Source organism: Benincasa hispida, chromosome 9 (assembly GCF_009727055.1).
Source record: "Benincasa hispida cultivar B227 chromosome 9, ASM972705v1, whole genome shotgun sequence".
NCBI lineage: Eukaryota > Viridiplantae > Streptophyta > Magnoliopsida > Cucurbitales > Cucurbitaceae > Benincasa > Benincasa hispida.
The window spans coordinates 20,341,805-20,359,805 of record NC_052357.1 but is presented as its reverse complement, the minus strand read 5'-3'; the positions used below and the strand labels follow the sequence as shown (position 1 = coordinate 20,359,805).

The following is an 18,001-nucleotide window of genomic DNA, read 5'->3' as shown; positions in this document are numbered from 1 at the left end:
TGTATGTGTGTATGTCAATTGTCATTGCATAAACAAGAATAAAGGCTTATGTGTAGGTCTTATAGACTTTATCGCATATATCGCATGCATTCTAGAACTAGAAGTCGTAGAATTTGCGTTGAGAGATGATTTGCTATTGTATGTGTATTGCATGATCGCATAACATGAACGCAATCCTAGAAAGTGTTAGCTAAACCTTTCTCAACCCATTCCCCTGCATATTCATTGCATCTTTCGTATTATCAACTCTTTTCTTAACTCTGCCGCATACCTTTTTATACCGCAAAAAACAATCCAAAAACAACTTCTTGAATTATTGGTTACCGCAAAGTCTTCTTAAAAATTATCACCGCATACCGTTTTCCTTAGTCCCTGAGTTCGACCCTAGACTTACCAGGAAACTCAGTAGGATTTATACTTGGATTCTGCTGAGAAAACTTGTTGCATAATGCATTCCCATCATCGCAATTCATTTCAGTAATTGTACCGCATAAAATAACACATCAAGTTTTTAGCATCGTTGCTAGGGACTTCGGCAATTTAGTGTGCTAGCGGTAATTTTTCTGATTTCTTTGCAGCTCTCGATCTCTAGCAAATTACGACTCAGAGATTGAGAGGGCGTTTCGACAAAGACTGAGAGATAGTCGCCAACAACAACCACCTGAGAAAGATAATATGGCGAAGCAACCTAGAAACGGAGCACCAAATGAAAACAATGTCATGGTGAATCCAATCCTACTGGCAAACGATCGCAATAGGTCCATTCAGGACTATGCATCTCCCAACCTCTACGATTTCTCCCCAGGAATCATGAGGCCTTCCTTTGATGGATCTCGATTCGAAATGAAACCAGTGATGCTGTAGATGATCCAGACTGCTGGACAGTTTGAAGGAAGGCGTGGTAAGGACCCGCACGCCCACCTCGAAGCTTCATAGAAATCTGCAGCACATTTGTGTTCTCGAATATCTCTACCGAAGAAGTTCGACTAACTTTGTTTCTATTTTCTCTATGTGATCAGGCACGAAAATGGGCGTACTCTCTCGAATCGGGGGAGATTACTTCCTGGGAACAAGTAGTAGAGAAGTTTATGAAGAAATATTTTCCACCAACTGAGAATGCCAGGAGAAGGAAATTAATAACCAAATTTGAACAGGACATGAATAAATCGCTCAGTGATGCTTGGACGAGGTTTAAGAGGCTGGTAAGAGACTGCCCGCACAACGGATTACCAGACTGCTTGCAAATGGAGATTTTTTTATCATGGATTAAATCCCGCTACGCAGACCGCTGCCAATGCGCCAGCCACTGGAGGTCTACTAGACAAAACATATGATGAGGCCAAGAACATCCTTGATCGCATTTCTAAAAATCACGAGGACTGGAGAGAGACCGATCAAAGATTGAGAATAAAGGATAATGACGCAAATAATGGTGCTATCGCATCACTTCAGAGTTAGATGACTGCGATGATGAACTTGATACAAGGAATCGCAATCAACAGCCTAACATCGCATAGTTGGCAAGTTAACGCAATCAACCAGACCGCTGCAAGGTATGTTACTTGCGGTGAAGGACACGCAATGGAGAAATGCCCGCAAAACCCACAGTTTATTTATTTTATGAAGAATAATCCATTCTCTAATACGTACAACCCTGGGTGGAGAAACCACCCCAATTTTGCGTGGAAAAATTAGCAGCAAAATTTCCAATCAGTGGTGCAAAAAGAAGGGCCACCCAGACTTTTCCCGCAAAATAACGGTCAAACGAGCAATCAAGCCAGCAGTTCGCAGGCGCTGCAATCTTCCTCTTTGGAAAGTTTGTTGAAGCAATATATTGAGAAGAATGAAACTGTGCTTCAAAACCAGGCGACGTTTATTCGCAACCTAGAACTACAGATGGGCCAGATTGCAAGCGAGCTCAAGAACAGACCGCAAGGGGCCCTGCCAAGTTTAACGGAACTCCCACACAACCTAGAAGGTACGGGTAAAGAGCAATTTCAAGGTGTAACATTGCGGAGTGGAAAGACTGTTGTAGGGGAGAAGAAGGAGCCTAGCCGGACTGCTCCAATTACGCTAGAACCTGAGATTGCAGTGACTCAAGAAGAAGAAGAAGGAAAAGAAGCGATAGAGCCAGAGATTGCGTCTACCTCAAAATCAAAAAGAACAGGGGACCGTGAGAGTACAGGTGCCACCTTTCCCACAGAAACTCAGAAAGAAGAAGAATGACGAGGTACACTACCAATGCTTCATGACTATGTTAAAACAATTACATATTAACATTTCGTTCACTGAAGTAATTGAGGAGATGCCCACATATGCGAAGTTTCTAAAGGATATGGTGACCAAGAAGAGAGGCACTGGTAAGTTTGCCATAGTGGCTTTGACGCAGAGCTCCAAATCTATATTCCTACCGAAGATGCGCAATCCTGGGAGTTTTACTATACCTTGCTCCATTTGAGGATTGTACATCGGGCAAGCCGTGTGTGATCTTGGAGCCAGCATCAACTTGATGCCTCTGTCAATTTTTAAGCAGCTGAATGTGTGGCAACTTGCGCCCACGACAGTGACTCTCCAATTAGCCGATAGATCTCTAGTGTATCCAGATGGGAAGGTGAAGGACATGTTGGTCACAATCGACAAATTTATATTACCAGCCGACTTCATCATCTTGGACTATGAAGCCGACAAGGATGTACCCATCATCCTGGGACAACCATTTTTATCAACCAGTCGTGCCCAGATTGATGTGCACAAAGAAGAGATCACCTTGAACGTGAATAGACAGAAACTCAAGTTTGACATTATCCGTCCCATGAAGTATCTCGACGAAGAAGACTTGAATGAATCTGACGATGAACAGAGTTTGAATGAAGAAGAGAAGCTTGAAGATGAAAACGAAGATGAGGATGCGAGCGCATCCATTGTTGCATGCAATGCAATCATGAAAAAAACAAATAAGGAAGATGAGTTGATCGCAACCCAAGAAGAAGAGCCGACAGTAAATGAAGAAAGAAAAACAACGCAACTGTCTTTAAAACAGCCACCAATAATAGAGAGGAAGACCTTGCCTAACCACCTAAAGTGTGCGCTTCTAGGGCAGAATGAAAAGCTACTAGTAATCATTTCCTCTGAACTTAATGAAGACTAAGAGAATGTGCTGTTGAGCATTCTGAGAAAATATGTGCGAGCGATTGGTTGGACGCTCGTAGACATTCAAGGAAGCTCCACATACTGTATGCATAGAATTCTTCTCGAAGAAAACCATAAAGGATCGATCGAACATCAGCACAAACGCAACCCTACGATGAAAGAGGTCGTAAAGAAAGCACGTGGGTTAGCCCCATGCAGTTCGTGCCGAAAAAAGGTGGGATGATGGTAGTCTCTAATGCAAATAACGAGCTGATATCACAAAGGACCGTCACTGGATGGCGCATTTGCATGGACTACTGCAAGCTGAATGCGGCAACAAATAAAGATCATTTCTCTTTACCTTTCATTGACCAAATGTTGCGTCGTCTAGCACTGCTTTTTGGATGGGTGTGTCGGTTATAATCAGATCATGATTGGTCTTGAAGATCAGGAAAATACCACATTCACCTGCCCGTATGCAACTTTTGCTTTTCGCTGCATGTCGTTCGGCCTCTGCAATGCGTCGAGCACTTTCCAAAGGTGCATGATGGCCATCTTTTCAGAATATCTTGAAGACTCTGTAGAAATATTCATGGACGATTTCTCTGTATATGAGCACACATACGAAGTCTGTCTTGGCAACTTGGGGAAGATATTGAAAAGATGTGAGGAGACGAACCTCGTACTTAACTGGGAGAAATGCCATTTTATGGTAAAGGAGGGCATTGTGTTGGGGCATAAGGTATCTAGGGACGGGCTAGAGGTGGACAAGGAAAAAATCGAAGGAATTGAAAAGCTACCACCTCCAACAAGTTTAAAGGCTGTTAGGAGCTTCTTGGGACATGCCGAATTTTACAGACGTTTTGTTATGGACTTTTCAAAAATAGCACGATCGTTGAGTGCGTTGATGGAGGCCGATAGAAAATTTGACTTTGATGACAATTTCCTCAATGCATTCAGGATTTTGAAGAATACATTGACGACCGCGCCCGTGTTGATCGCACCAGATTGGACACTACCGTTTGAATTAATGTGCAATGCGAGCGGGTATGCGATAGGAGCAGTACTGGAACAGAAGAGAAAAACAATATTTCATTCCATCATATATGCGAGTAAGACTTCGAATCTTGCTCAAACTAACTACACCACCATAGAAAAAGAGCTGATTGCGGTAATTTTTGCGTTGGAGAAATTCAGAGCATATTTACTAGGAACAAAAGTACTTATCCATACTGACCACTCGGCGATAAAATATTTGATGACAAAGAAGGACGCGATGCCGAGGTTGATTATATGGGTTCTTCTCCTCCAGGAATTCGATATAGAAATAATTGATCGCAAGGGGATAGAGAACCAAGTTGCGGATCACTTATCCAGATTGGAAAATCCAGAGGTTGACCGCAATCAGTCAGAAGTGAGTGCGATGTTCCCAGACGAGCAGTTATTTCATATTGAAGAATTGCCATGGTATGCAGATGTGGTAAATTATCTGGTTTGCAAGCAATTTTCCGAAGATTATACCGACCAACAAAAGAGGCGGCTCAGGCATGAATGCAGATCATATTTTTGGGATGAGCCAAATATGTATAAGAGGGGACCAGAACAGATTCTACGACTATGTGTACCGAATGCTGCTCAACAACGCATATTATCGCAATGTCATGATTCACCATATGGCGGGCACTTTGGAGGCCAGCGCACCGCAGCTAAAGTATTACAAAGTGAATACTATTGGCCAACATTATTTAAGGATGCAAATGACTATGTGATGAAGTATGACCGGTACCAGCACACGGGTAATATTTCCTGGAAACATACGATGCCTATGAACACCATTTTGGAACTGGAGTTGTTTGACGTCTGCGGCATTGATTTCATGGGACCATTCCCACCATCGAATGGTCAAAATTATATTTTGTTAGCCGTCGACTACGTGTCCAAGTGGGTAGAAGCAGTCGCATGCACCGCAAGCGATGCGACGGTAGTCTCTAAATTCCTGAAGAAAAACATTTTCACTCGTTTTGGCACTCCATGTGCCATAATAAGTGATGAAGGGTCCAACTTTGTCAATCACACTGTCAAATAATTGTTGCGCAAATATAATATCCTTCATAAATTGGCTACAGCATACCACCAGCAGACGAATGGTCAGGCCAAAGTGTCCAACCAGGAGATCAAGCTGATACTGGAGAAGGTGGTAAAGCCTTCACGAAAGGATTGGGCAACAAAGTTGGACGATGCGTTGTCGGCATACCGAACTGCCTATAAGACACCTATAGGTATATCCTCATATGCGTTGGTATTTGGTAAAGCATGTCATTTACCATTGAAGCTGGAGCACAAAGCGTTGTGGGCGGTGAAAAAGCCAAATGTTGACTTAAAGACAGCAGGAGAAGCGAGAAAACTTCAATTGGTCGAGCTGGAGGAATGGAGAATTAGCGCATACGAGAACGCAAAGATCTACAAGGAGTGCGCAAAGCACTGGCACGACAAACAAATATGCGGCAAGAACCTCCAAGTCGGGCAAAAGGTCTTACTATTTAATTCGTGACTACGACTCTTTCCTGGGAAATTAAAGTCACGTTGGTCTAGACCCTTCACAGTTAGAAAGGTATTCCCGCATGGCACAGTCGAGTTACCTAATGATGATGGAACCAACATATTCAAAGTTAATGTGCAACAAGTGAAAGTGTATCGCGGAAAAGACTAGCATCGCAAAGTCGACTCCGTGGACATGAGAAACTCTGAATGAGAAAGAAATGGGTGGTCCCTGCGCTATCGGCGATTTAAATTCATCATGGACATAAGTTTTGTGAAGTATCCATTGAAATACTGAATTCTTGAACTTATCTCTACTCCTTAGTAATATCATTTCACTATATTTTTATCTAAAAAAAAAAACGTGATCGTGTTGAACGATTGCGGTAAGCGATTTTGTTAACTTTTTTTTTTTTGTTATCATTTGACCCTCTCAATATTTTTTTGCAAATGATCGAGGTAAACGATTGCGGAGGCATTACATGAAGATGCAACTACTTTATTCCGTCACCACAATCCAAAGAAAGTAGATCGCCGCAAAGCAGGATGCGTCAACAAATAATGTGGGCGACAACGCAAATTTGGGGGTTGTATCTTTCCTTGACTTTATTCCAAATTTCGTTATCGCATCACATTTTAATTTTGAAAATTTTATCATTGCATCCTCTTTGGTTACCACAATAATTTAACATTGATCAATTTAGTAAGTCACCGCATGATTTCTCTTTGCCAATTAGGATTTTAATGATGAAACACATGCTTCTATTTTTTTCGTATACACTAGAGTCCACTTAATTTTAGGACAGTCACTTCATGAAATATTTCTAGAACATCACATGACTTCTTTCAATCTATTGGAAATGAGAAGATTGCTGCATTTTAAATTTAGGGGTGCGGTATTCATTTTTCGACCTTGTTATTTCTAGCCTTATAAAAAAATTAAAAAAAAAATAATAATAATAACGTTGTGATCGATCCTACTCGTTGTTGAATGTCCGCATGACACACGTGGGGGCAAGTCAAAACGAAGGTAGGAATCGTGATCAACGCATAAAAAATGACCACAACTCCGCTACCAAATGGATATGAGTTTAGCCTGAGAAAGAGCACCTTGATCGTAGTTGGATGTCCGCATGACACACATGGGGGCAAGCCAAAACGAAGGCGAGACACTTGGATCAGCGTAAGGTTAGAGAGAAAAAATAATAATGTCTAAAATAAGCAAGGATAAAAATCATTTAACACCCCAGTGAAAAAGTTTTTGTGAAAAAAAAAATCATGTGATGTCCTGGAATCTAGTAAAGTCTTTTTGAAGGTTAAACTTGCGGTCCCTAAAATTTAGAAATACTTTAAGAAGAGATCTGAATAAGAATTAAGGAAATTTTGGTGTATAGGATTTGAATGACGCATCCTTGAGAAATCTAGGAAAAGAGTTTGCGGTCGACTTTCTAAAGGAAATCTTTAGTTTATGCTTGAGGACAAGCATTGTTTAAATTTGGGGGTATGATAACAGGCAGAAATGCACGTTATTACAGTGCTAAGTTATTAAACAGTGCAGGTTTGCATTGATAAAATATGTAAGATTGCATTCAAAAAGCATTAAGTTCATAATATTGCGTTCGCATACATCCATCGCATTAAAACAATTAACTTATGTATTTTTGTGTAGAATATGCATGATGCAAGGTAGAAAATGCGATCATAAGAAATCAACGGCCGAGCGCATCAAAAGATTGCGTTATCGCAAGGCTATGCAGTGTTTTGAACTTACAAATATCTGATCAAGAAGGTTACCGCATAGAGCCGGCACAACTTGGTGGGTGTATCTGGGTGAAAAGCATAATAAATCACGATGGGATAGAAAGCTGATGACGGTGGAGTCCGAATTAAGTTGACAAGACGCTAACGAACTACTGTAGCAAGTACACTCAACATTTCGGTGACAAATATTCGGCACATCAGACAGAGAATTAATGTCATCCCATCAGTGCAATCATAAGAGAGAAGAAGATTTTCACCCCGAAGCTCTATAAATACCGAAGGCAACCTTCAGTGAAGGAGTTCGGACAGTTAGATAATTTTCCCTTAAATAGAAGTAGCCTTGTTCATAGTTTTTCTTTCACTTAGAAGGCGGAGCGAGAAAAGGGAAGAGACGCTGAAAGATCACTCTGGTCAGCTCGAGAGAGAACCCAGAGGCGTAGAAAAGTAGAGAGAGGGCCGAAACTCGCGAGAGCGAGACTATCTTTTGAACAGAGTAGAGAAGAACAATGTAAAAGCCTTAGGAAGCAAGAGATTGCTACCAGGCTCTTTATTCCCATTTCGCATTGTTATTCTGTATTTCAACTCTATATCTATGAAATGGAACTTGTTTATCTACATCTGTTCACTCTCTTAACAGCACGTATGAGTAGCTAAATCTATCAAATGAGTTGAGAAGAACTAAGCTAACATGACCTAGGATCTTCATTGCATGCGATTATCTTGTCTTATGTTAGGCCCAACACCCCTTTAGAGTTACGAGAGAGAGAGAGTCTAAAGAAAGAACCTAAGACTTGAGAGAGCTAGGTTACAAACTAGACTCGAGAGAGCGAGATTAGATCAACATAAGCGAGAGATAGGGACTTAGAGATAAGCTCTGTTTGCTAACATGAATCACATGCCCCCTAAAGATAGGTTATGGTATTATGCAGTCGCCTTGTATGTGTGTATGTCAATTGTCATTGCATAAATAAGAATAGAGGCTTATGTATAGGTCCTATAGACTTTATTGCATATATCGTATGCGTTCTAGAACTAGAAGTCGTAGCATTTGCATTGAGAGATAATTTGCTATTGTATGTGTGTTGCATGATCGCCTAACATGAACACAATCCTAGGAAGTGTTAGCTGAACCCTCCTCAACCCGTTCCCCTGCATATTCATCGCATCTTCCGTATTATCAACTCTTTTCTTAACTCCGTCGTATACCTTTTATATCGCAAATTACAATCCAAAAACAACTCTTTGATTTATTGGTTACCTGCAAAGTCTTCTTAAAAATTATCACCGCATACCGTTTTCCTTAGTCCCTGAGTTCGACTCTAAACTTATTAGGAAACTCAGTAGGATTTATACTTCGATTCTGCTGAGAAAACTTGTTGCACAATGCATTCCCATCACCGCAATTCATTTCATTAATTTCACTGCATAAAATGGCATGTTGTTGTTTGTGTGTAGCATGATCACATAACTTGTACGTAATCTTAGGAAGTGTTAGCTAAACCTCTTCTCAACCCATTCATCGCATACTCATTGTAATTCTCGATTTCATCAACTCTTTACTCGAACTCTGTCGCATAGAAAATATACTTAACCAAAACACCATCAAACTTATTTATTTTCGCCACCGCAAGGGAATCAAATTTATTGTCGCATATTTACTCAGTAGTCCCTGTGTTTGATCCTGGACTTACAAGAAACCTAGTGAGGCTTATACTTGGGTCTTATTAGGAAAACATGCATGTGCAACGCATAACTCATCACAAAAAATATACACCATAATCGCATCACATTTACAACGCATCAAGGTAGCCTACAAAGAGGAAAATTTTCGAACACGGTTTCAATTTCTTCGGGTTAGTCACAAGCACATGGGTCGGACACCCCAAAATCCTAACATGGTGTAAACTACCTTTACGGCCTTTCCACAACTCAAAGGTGTTTTAGAAACATTTTTTAAGGGAACTTTGTTTAGAATATAGCATGCAGTCTCCACTGCAAAACCCCAAAACGAGTCTAGAAGACGAACATAACTCATCATGCACCGAACCATGTCCAACAAGGTTCTGTTTCTCCTTTTTGATACACCATTCTGCTGAGGTGTACGTGGGGCCGAGAGTTGGGACGCAATCTCTGTTCTAATATATAGTTCTGGAATTGGAAGTCCATATACTCTCTACCACGATCAGATCGTAGTGTTTTTATCTTCTTATCTAACAAGTTTTCAACTTCAGCCTTATACCCCTTGAACTTGTCAAGGGCTTCTGACTTACGTTGTATTAGGTAGAGATACCCGTACCTTGAATAATCATCTGTGAAAGAGATGAAATATTCATGCCTACCTCGAGTCCTAACACTCATCGAACCACAGAGGTCAGAATGTACAAGCTCCAAGGCTTCCTTGGCTCTGTAACCTTTTCCAGTAAAAGGTCATTTGGTCATCTTGCCTTCGAGGCACGATTCACACACCGGTATGGAGTTTTCTTCTAAACTCTTTAGAAGTCCACTTTTCACTAACTGCTTAATCCTATTGAGGTTGATGTGACCTAACCTTAGATACCAAAGATGAGCATTTTCCTTAGGAAAAACTTTTGTCTTTTAGCTGTTGTCGTTGTACTGAACATTTCAGTATTAAACAAGGTTTTTGTGACTAATGATCAAACCAAAACCAATCTCCATTCCATTCTTTAAAATAAACACTTTATTCTCAGAAAAAAAAATGATATACCCTTGTTCAATGGGACAAGAAACGGAGATTAAGTTTCTCTTGATATGAACTACGAAAACATTATCCAGTAACAGATAACGTTTCTTGACCAAAAATAACTTCAGCCTGCCTATAGCAATAGCTAAAACAACCTCACCAATACTGACTCGAAGAGTCATCTCTCCCTGTGACAACATTTGCCAGGAAGTGAATCCTTGGTAAGAGGAACTGGCGTGGTTAGTAGCGCCAAATCAAGGATCCAGGTAGAATCATCATTCTCTACCAAACACGTCTTCAAGACTAATAAATCAGGTTTACTGTCTTTAGACATCCTCCTCTTGTGGAGAGTAGTGGGATCAGTATTAAAACCTAAATATGCTCCAAGTTGCGTGTTAGAGAACACTTCTCTTTTATGAACCTCAACAGAGTCAGCAACAATTGCTTCCTCTTCCTGGAGTTTAACTTAAGCTAACACTACTAGTTTTGTCATCCATCTCTTTGTGCTCGAAAAGTAAGAACGGGCATTCAAAAAAATCTTGCAACTAGTCCATGATCTCACGTGCAATGACCATGTTCTCAACCCTTTTGGCCAAAACATCAGGTATGCTAGCCAAAATGTGAAGTCGAGCCAATGAATTAGCCTTCATCCACACCTATCCATTACGAACACTTCATGGTGCAGCAAGCGTTAGGACTTGAGAACATTCTTCAACCATGACAAATTTGAAGACATTTACCACGAAATGCGTTTTACAAGACTCTTTCCACTATAAGTAATCGGTCAAATTAAAGGCTTCAAACGGAAATACAAACAAGTTGCCGAAAACAAAAACACATTAACCTACGTTAGGTTTTAAGCAAATACTCGTTGAAAAAACATACAATATCCAATAAGGTTTAGCAAAACTAATATGAACCCCCTGTGACATCTAGTTTCGTAATGACGCTTCAAAGGTTTAGGACAAAAGCCACCGAAGAGAGGTCAATTATCCCTCCTCTGAATTGAGAAATTTTCAACCAGTCATTATACCAAAACAACTCTTGCTTCTATAACGACTAGCCATCATTGATTTGGTCAAGAGATCATTAACTTACTTAATAATCTCCCGTAAGTGTGATCCGCTATTTTAGGCCCTAGAGGTCCACCCCAAGCAGCCAATTCGAAGGGAAAAAATTCGATTGGGGAAAAACCTAAAGCAACTCTATCCATTTCTGGAGTTCACTTTGATCTTAACCAACTGCACAAAACTCATCCGAAGGGGAACGCTCCCAGGGCGCCACGAGGGAGTATAGAATGATCTCACGGTGCAAACCAATGACTGAGACCATAGGACGTGTTAACACACACCCTTCACCCACTTACTATAAATACTCTCTTTGTCCACCTTGATATTGACTCATGCAAACACCATCCTAAGGNTACTCTCTTTGTCCACCTTGATATTGACTCATGCAAACACCATCCGAAGGGGGATGCTCCCAGGGCAACACGAAGCCAAGCATGAATCTCACGACGTGAACATTCAGGGAGAAACGTGAGTGGAATCATTGACATATCCGATACATCTCTTCCTCTCACTGAGTATTTTATAACCTAGGGTTTAGTTTACTTAGAAAAAGCACGTCTAATAATTTTAACTAAGTCACTTTTAATTGTTGCCCAAGAGTAACTTTTACCTTGGATAGTTTAACAACTTTTGATCATCATCCATTAAACTCTTTAATGCAGTCTTTGACCAACTATCGCATGCTTGCAGAAAATCTATCTAATTCACTTTTCCAGGTAGGTTCCCAGATAGGGGTGTTCAGTTTCCGTCAGCTTAAGTACCCCAGCCTAGACAGAACCCGCCTTAGACAAAAGGTCCCTTATAGATAGACTTAATACAATTTTAACCTTTTAGGCCAATCAATTTAATCCTATTAAACCAATTTAAAAAGATTAAAACTAGGTTACTAATCCTATTAGAACCTTTGAACTTAGGTCTATCTCAATCCAATTTTAAAACCCTTTTAAAACATGAATTCACCCTAAGTCTGCATGCAACTCTTTCTTATCGATTTTAGTTCTAATTTCTATTATAACGCTTATAATAGAAACAATCAAAACAAACCACAACGCAAAGTAGACACATACGAGGCATTTATAATGCTTATAAACAGCCTAAGTGTCATGCTCCATGCATTGTTCATTCATTGCTACTTTTTATATTACTCTTATATAAGCAAGCAACTAACCAAGCAAAACATGTTTCCATTCACCCTTATACTATAACGCTTATAATATAAAGATGATGCATGATAATACTCACTGCATGCAAAAATATAACTCTTATATTTCATGATGCATGTGCATGCTCTCTTGTAATTTCATCATGCTATATTATAACAATTATAATACATGATGCATGAATAATTGCACAACCTAAGGTGGGTTTCAAATCTATATGTCAAATACTTTGCCATATAAACAACATATATCCCATGTATAATAAATAAATGTTGATGAACCGAGTAAAATTGCCTCAAATCCTAAAAAAAAAAACAAATGCTAACTATTACAAAAACAAGGAGTCTCCGGTTAAAACAGGCAAATCGGGTCTTGAATCATCTGGGTGAAGTAACGTGTCTCCATTGATCATGTACCAAAACACCCCGCGATCGACTACACGAAAGAACAAATGCTTTGCTCAATCGTTTACCTACGCTTCCAGAGCTAAGCGATCGTTTAGAACCGATCGTGTACCTTTTTACTATGTGATGAAGCACGAGGTACGCAATTGTGCAGCGCACTCTGTAACGCAAGCCTTATACGATCGTCTAAACGACTATGATGCGATGAAGCACGATCGTCTAAACGATCGCTGAGTGAGCGCCTTTGTATCATATACCACATGCCTTTGTATCAATGATGCATGTTAACTACACGATCATTTAGCGCATGCCTTTTTCTAAGCGATGAGCATCAAATACTCCCACTACAATCGTCTACCTCCAGTGTCTCCACGATCAGGCAACCAACGCTAGGTGATAAAGTAAACCATTTACCCCATCGTTTAGCATTGGTTAAACAATCATTTAATAAATACTACACGATCGTCTTCCCAACGATCGTTTATCTGAGGCTACACGACACGACCAATTCTTGGTCTTCTTCTTCGCTGAGAACCGTATCTCCATGCTTCGAAACTTCATCACGAACGACTCGACTATCTCAAAAACTTTGAATTACATATTCGATAACATGTTAATTATTCCAAAAAACACAGGGGCCCTTACAAATTAACACTTTGTAATTTAAAGAAAGTTTTAACCAAAGGCAATTAATCCCATAAACATCCATCAACGCCATCCACAAACGCATTTAACACTTAAACGCAATGCAGAAAACCCACCACAACTGAAAAGAAGTTTAAAAACAGAAGTTAAATTTGGAATATTAGAACAACCTGGCACTGATACAAATTGAAGGAAATCAGACATGAGGATTTCCATGAGCAGCAGAAGGATCGTTCCAAGTTTCATTCGTATATAAACAACAACAACTACAGTCACGAAATGGAAACATACAGGCTATGCACAATTCAAAATTATAGCATGTTTTACTAAACGATCAAGGGAAAGAATACACATAACTTTGAAGACTCATCTTCAATCTCCCTTGATCACCAACGCTCGTTCACAACAAGAAGGCAACACACGAACGCTCGTACACCACGATCATAACACTGCAAGATCACAGCGAACTCGAACACAACGATCTCCAATAACCTCGATAGTGTCGAGTTGAGTACAACACCACCACAATGGCTACCTTGGTATTATCGGTGTGAGAATCCAGAAGTGTAGGCTCTGTGTGGACTTGGTTAGAGGAAGAGACCGAAGGAACAATCGTGTAAACAATTGAGTAATTGGGAGATGGCAGAGGTCTATCATAAAGACGATGTCCAATCGTTTAACAAAAGCTATGCGATCGTTTAGCAAAAGCTGCACGATCGTTTAGCTAATCGGCCAGCTGAGTGGCTATCATATAGAAACACTCCACGATCATCTAATCTCTCTTCAGCTGTCACTTAGTAAATCTTATTTACTTGACTACCACCGTGAGAAATTTCTGAGAATACACATTCTCAATTCAACAACTACTAAACTTAGGAAAACATTTTTTCTTTTATTTCACGGTTACCATGAAACCACTAAAACCTCCCAATCAATTGGTTATTAGAGAAAAAGAGATAATTATTCAATAATTAATATTATTATAAATATATATGCTAACCAACTTACCATACTATATTTATAACCTATAGTTTTAATATTTCATCTCATGAAACATATAAACCATAGCTCTTTTTCTATTTCATGGCACTTAATATAAATCTAATTTACATTAACCCTCCACTTGCTCTATCTCATACACCACACCAATCATATCATATATAATCGAATTACCTCTTTTCAATTTGAACATTTCAAATCAACACCAAGAACTGATTCTCAACTTGAATCCATTGAGCTACCAAGGGGACCTTATGGACCTATAGCTCGAAGCTCCAACGATACGTGAATAACTGACTAAACTCTTTAGTCACGGGATTTACCATCCATTAACTGCTGGGAACTCCACTGAAGACCGACAGCTGAACTCTCCTTACTACAGATATATTATGTGTCCATATCAACCAATCAATAGTGTGATAACCCTTCACAGATCGCTTGTAAGTATAGCTGGGCTAATAACTGTTATGCCCCAGTAGTTACATCTAACTCCTTAAGTACCACTAATCCCTCTAATGAACATAAGTCAATGATTTGTCCTTTCTTCCAAAAAGAAGTTGTGGCCACTATGTTCAAGCCCCGGAATCAACCCTTAAGGGAGCAATCTATCTACTTACCCCTAGTTTAGGGAAAAAGTGAATTCTATCTTATGTAACTGAGTTCCCAGCTCCCAAATTAAACAAGTACCCAAAAAGGTAGGCATGTTGAGTTGGCAATTTGACCACTCTCAGTCATACTAATCAAAGAACCGCCCTTGAAGGCAGGAGTTCCCAAAACACTTAGGATTGTGGTCATGTCACCTATGGTCGTTTTGGTGAGGTGTAAGTCTCTAGTATCAACAGTGTTATATATAGAGACGAATCATCTCGTGGTGCAGTCTTATACAAACTCTTTGTATAGGACATCTTCGCTCGCATATCTCCATATGAATGGTCAGAATCTACCATCTATAGTAGTTCACAACACTTGCAAACCTCTACAAAGTGGCCTGTATCCATTGTGTCAACATGATTAGGTATCCCACCTTAATCCTTATACTACAGACCTATTTAGGTTATCACTTAAGTCATGATCCACTTGTATATCTCATATACATGCTTAAGTTTACATATAATAACCATGGAGTTTTGTTTATTGGATATGAGTAAATGCTAGAATGAAATAACTCTTATTTTATTCATAACGGTGTGTATAAATTACAAACAACGAGACTCCGGGAGAATTAGGACACCAATGGTTATATTTACTTAATACATTATAAGTTCGAAACACTTGAAAAGTTCAAGAAATATAAGGCAAAGGTTGAGAACCAATTAGGTAAAAAGATTAAAACACTTCAATCAAATCAAGGTGGTGAGTATATCAACCTAAAGTTCCAGGACTGTTTGATAGAACACGGAATTCAATCTCAACTCACGGCCCCTGGTACATCTCAATAGAATGGTGTAGCATAAATAAGAAATAGAACCATGTTAGACATGGTTCTTTCAATGATGAGATATGCTCAGTTGCCAAATTCTTTTTAGGGACATACGTCGGGACTGTTGTATATATTTTGAACATGGTTCCCTCAAAAAGTGTTTCAGAAAAACCTTACAAGTTATGGAGTGGACGTAAAGGTAGTTTACGTCACTTTAGGATTTTGGGATGTCCAGCGCATGCACTAGTACAAAACCCAAAGAAATTGGAACATTGTTCGAAAGTATGTCTATTTGTAGGCTATCCTAAAGAGCAAAAGGTGGTTATTTCTGTGATCCTTAGGAAGATAAAGTATTTTTATCGACAAATGTAACATTCATAGAGGATAACCATATAAAGAATCATTAACCTCGCAGTAAGCTAGTATTAAATGAGATGTCCAGAGAAACTATAGATAAATCAACAAGATTTGTTGATCAAACTAGTCCATCTACAAGTGTTGTTGATGAAATTGGTACTTCAAATCCTTTTCAAGAGTTTAGAGGGCCTCGACGTAGTGGGAGAGTTGTTCAACAGCTTGACTGATACATGTGTTTAATGGAAACTCAGGTTGTCATATCTAATAATGGCTTAGAGGATCCATTGACTTTTAAACAAGCAATGGAAGATGTGGATTTGGACCTATAGATGAAAGCCATGGACCTTGAATTAAAGTAAATGTAATTCAATTCAGTCTGGAAACTTGTAGATCAACCAGAAAAGGTAAAACCTGTTGGTTGCAAATGAATCTACAAGAGAAAACGAGACCAAGCTGGTAAGATACAGACCCACAAAGCTCGACTCGTGACAAAAGGGTTTACCCAAAGAAAGGGGGTGGACTATGAAGAAACCTTTTCTCCAGTTGTCATGATCAAGTCTATTAGAATACTCTTGTTCATTACTGCTTTTTATGATTATGAAATTTGGCAAATGGATGTCAAGATAACCTTCCTAAATGGTTATCTTGAAGAGAATATCTATATGTCTCAATCAGAGGGATTTATTGAACAAGGTAAGGAGAAAGACGAATATGAAGTGCATAGATACAAGTTATGCCTTTGAATGAAAGACAATTTCGAATTAGCTTTGTCTACGAAGGCCGAGCTGTAGGTCACGTGACCTGCACCGAGTTGGTGGCTGACTGGGCTTTTTCCTAGATCAAAGCGGATCAGCTCGCCTTCTTGTTATCCAAAAGTCGGTCGAATCAGGTGGCAGGCCCCCGCCTCGAAACGTTGAATGAAATAGGTGGCCGGTTCTCTTTCGACAACCCTTTTGATATGATAGGCCCGGACCCACCTTCCCCCTATCACTTATGTTAGGAGCCGAGTGAATCTTCATAAATTTTTCATTGTAAATGGAAATACTTATACAAATAAAAATAAAAAATGGGGGGGGGGGGAGAGGGGGGGAACAGTGAAGCTTCATAGGGTCTTTCTTATCCAGGTTCAGGTAGCCGCATCTTCACAGACATGTCTATTTCGCCGAGCCTCTCTCCGAGACAGTGCCCAGATCGTTACGCCTTTCATGCGGGTCGGAACTTACCCGACAAGGACCACAAACAAGCCTCTCGGCGAGACGAGACGGAGAGTTTGAAGACACTAATCTAATACCGCGTGCGGGAAGGTTTCCCATCACATGGCTCACCAACTTGATCTTCCAATTTCATTAAGACGCGAAATTTTAATGCTTTTCATTTTTCTTATCTTCACTTCAATCATTGATAAGAACTAAAAGTCAAGGTTAATTCTATCATCAGAAGAAGAATTAGGCCAAAAATTAGGATACATTTCTGGGAAATAAAAACTTTCATCGAGAGAAGTATCATGATGTGCCAAGAACCAGATTTGAACTGGTGACACGAGGATTTTCAGTCCTCTGCTCTACCAACTGAGCTATCCCAGCCATTTCCGACTCTAGTGGCCTTCTCCGAGACTATTCAGGAACATAGATCTTTGGGTATACCCAAAAAATTGAGCTATTCTTTTTTTTTTAAATTGCGTTGACCCGAAGATGTTGAAGCTGCATATATTATTTGAATTATGCCTACTATGATCAACCAGGGTGAAAAGATAGAATGGGTTCTTTTCCTACCCATATCGAATAGAACATGTTGAGCCAAATCTTCTTCATGTAAAA

At 39.7% G+C, this 18,001-nt stretch overlaps 1 non-coding gene across 1 annotated transcript; it reads right to left on the bottom strand.

Annotated features, from left to right (window-relative positions):
* Window positions 1-17,694: 17,694 nt before the first annotated feature.
* TRNAF-GAA lies at window positions 17,695-17,767 on the bottom strand. The gene has a single exon. It is a non-coding gene; the product is annotated as a tRNA-Phe (tRNA).
* Window positions 17,768-18,001: the final 234 nt, after the last annotated feature.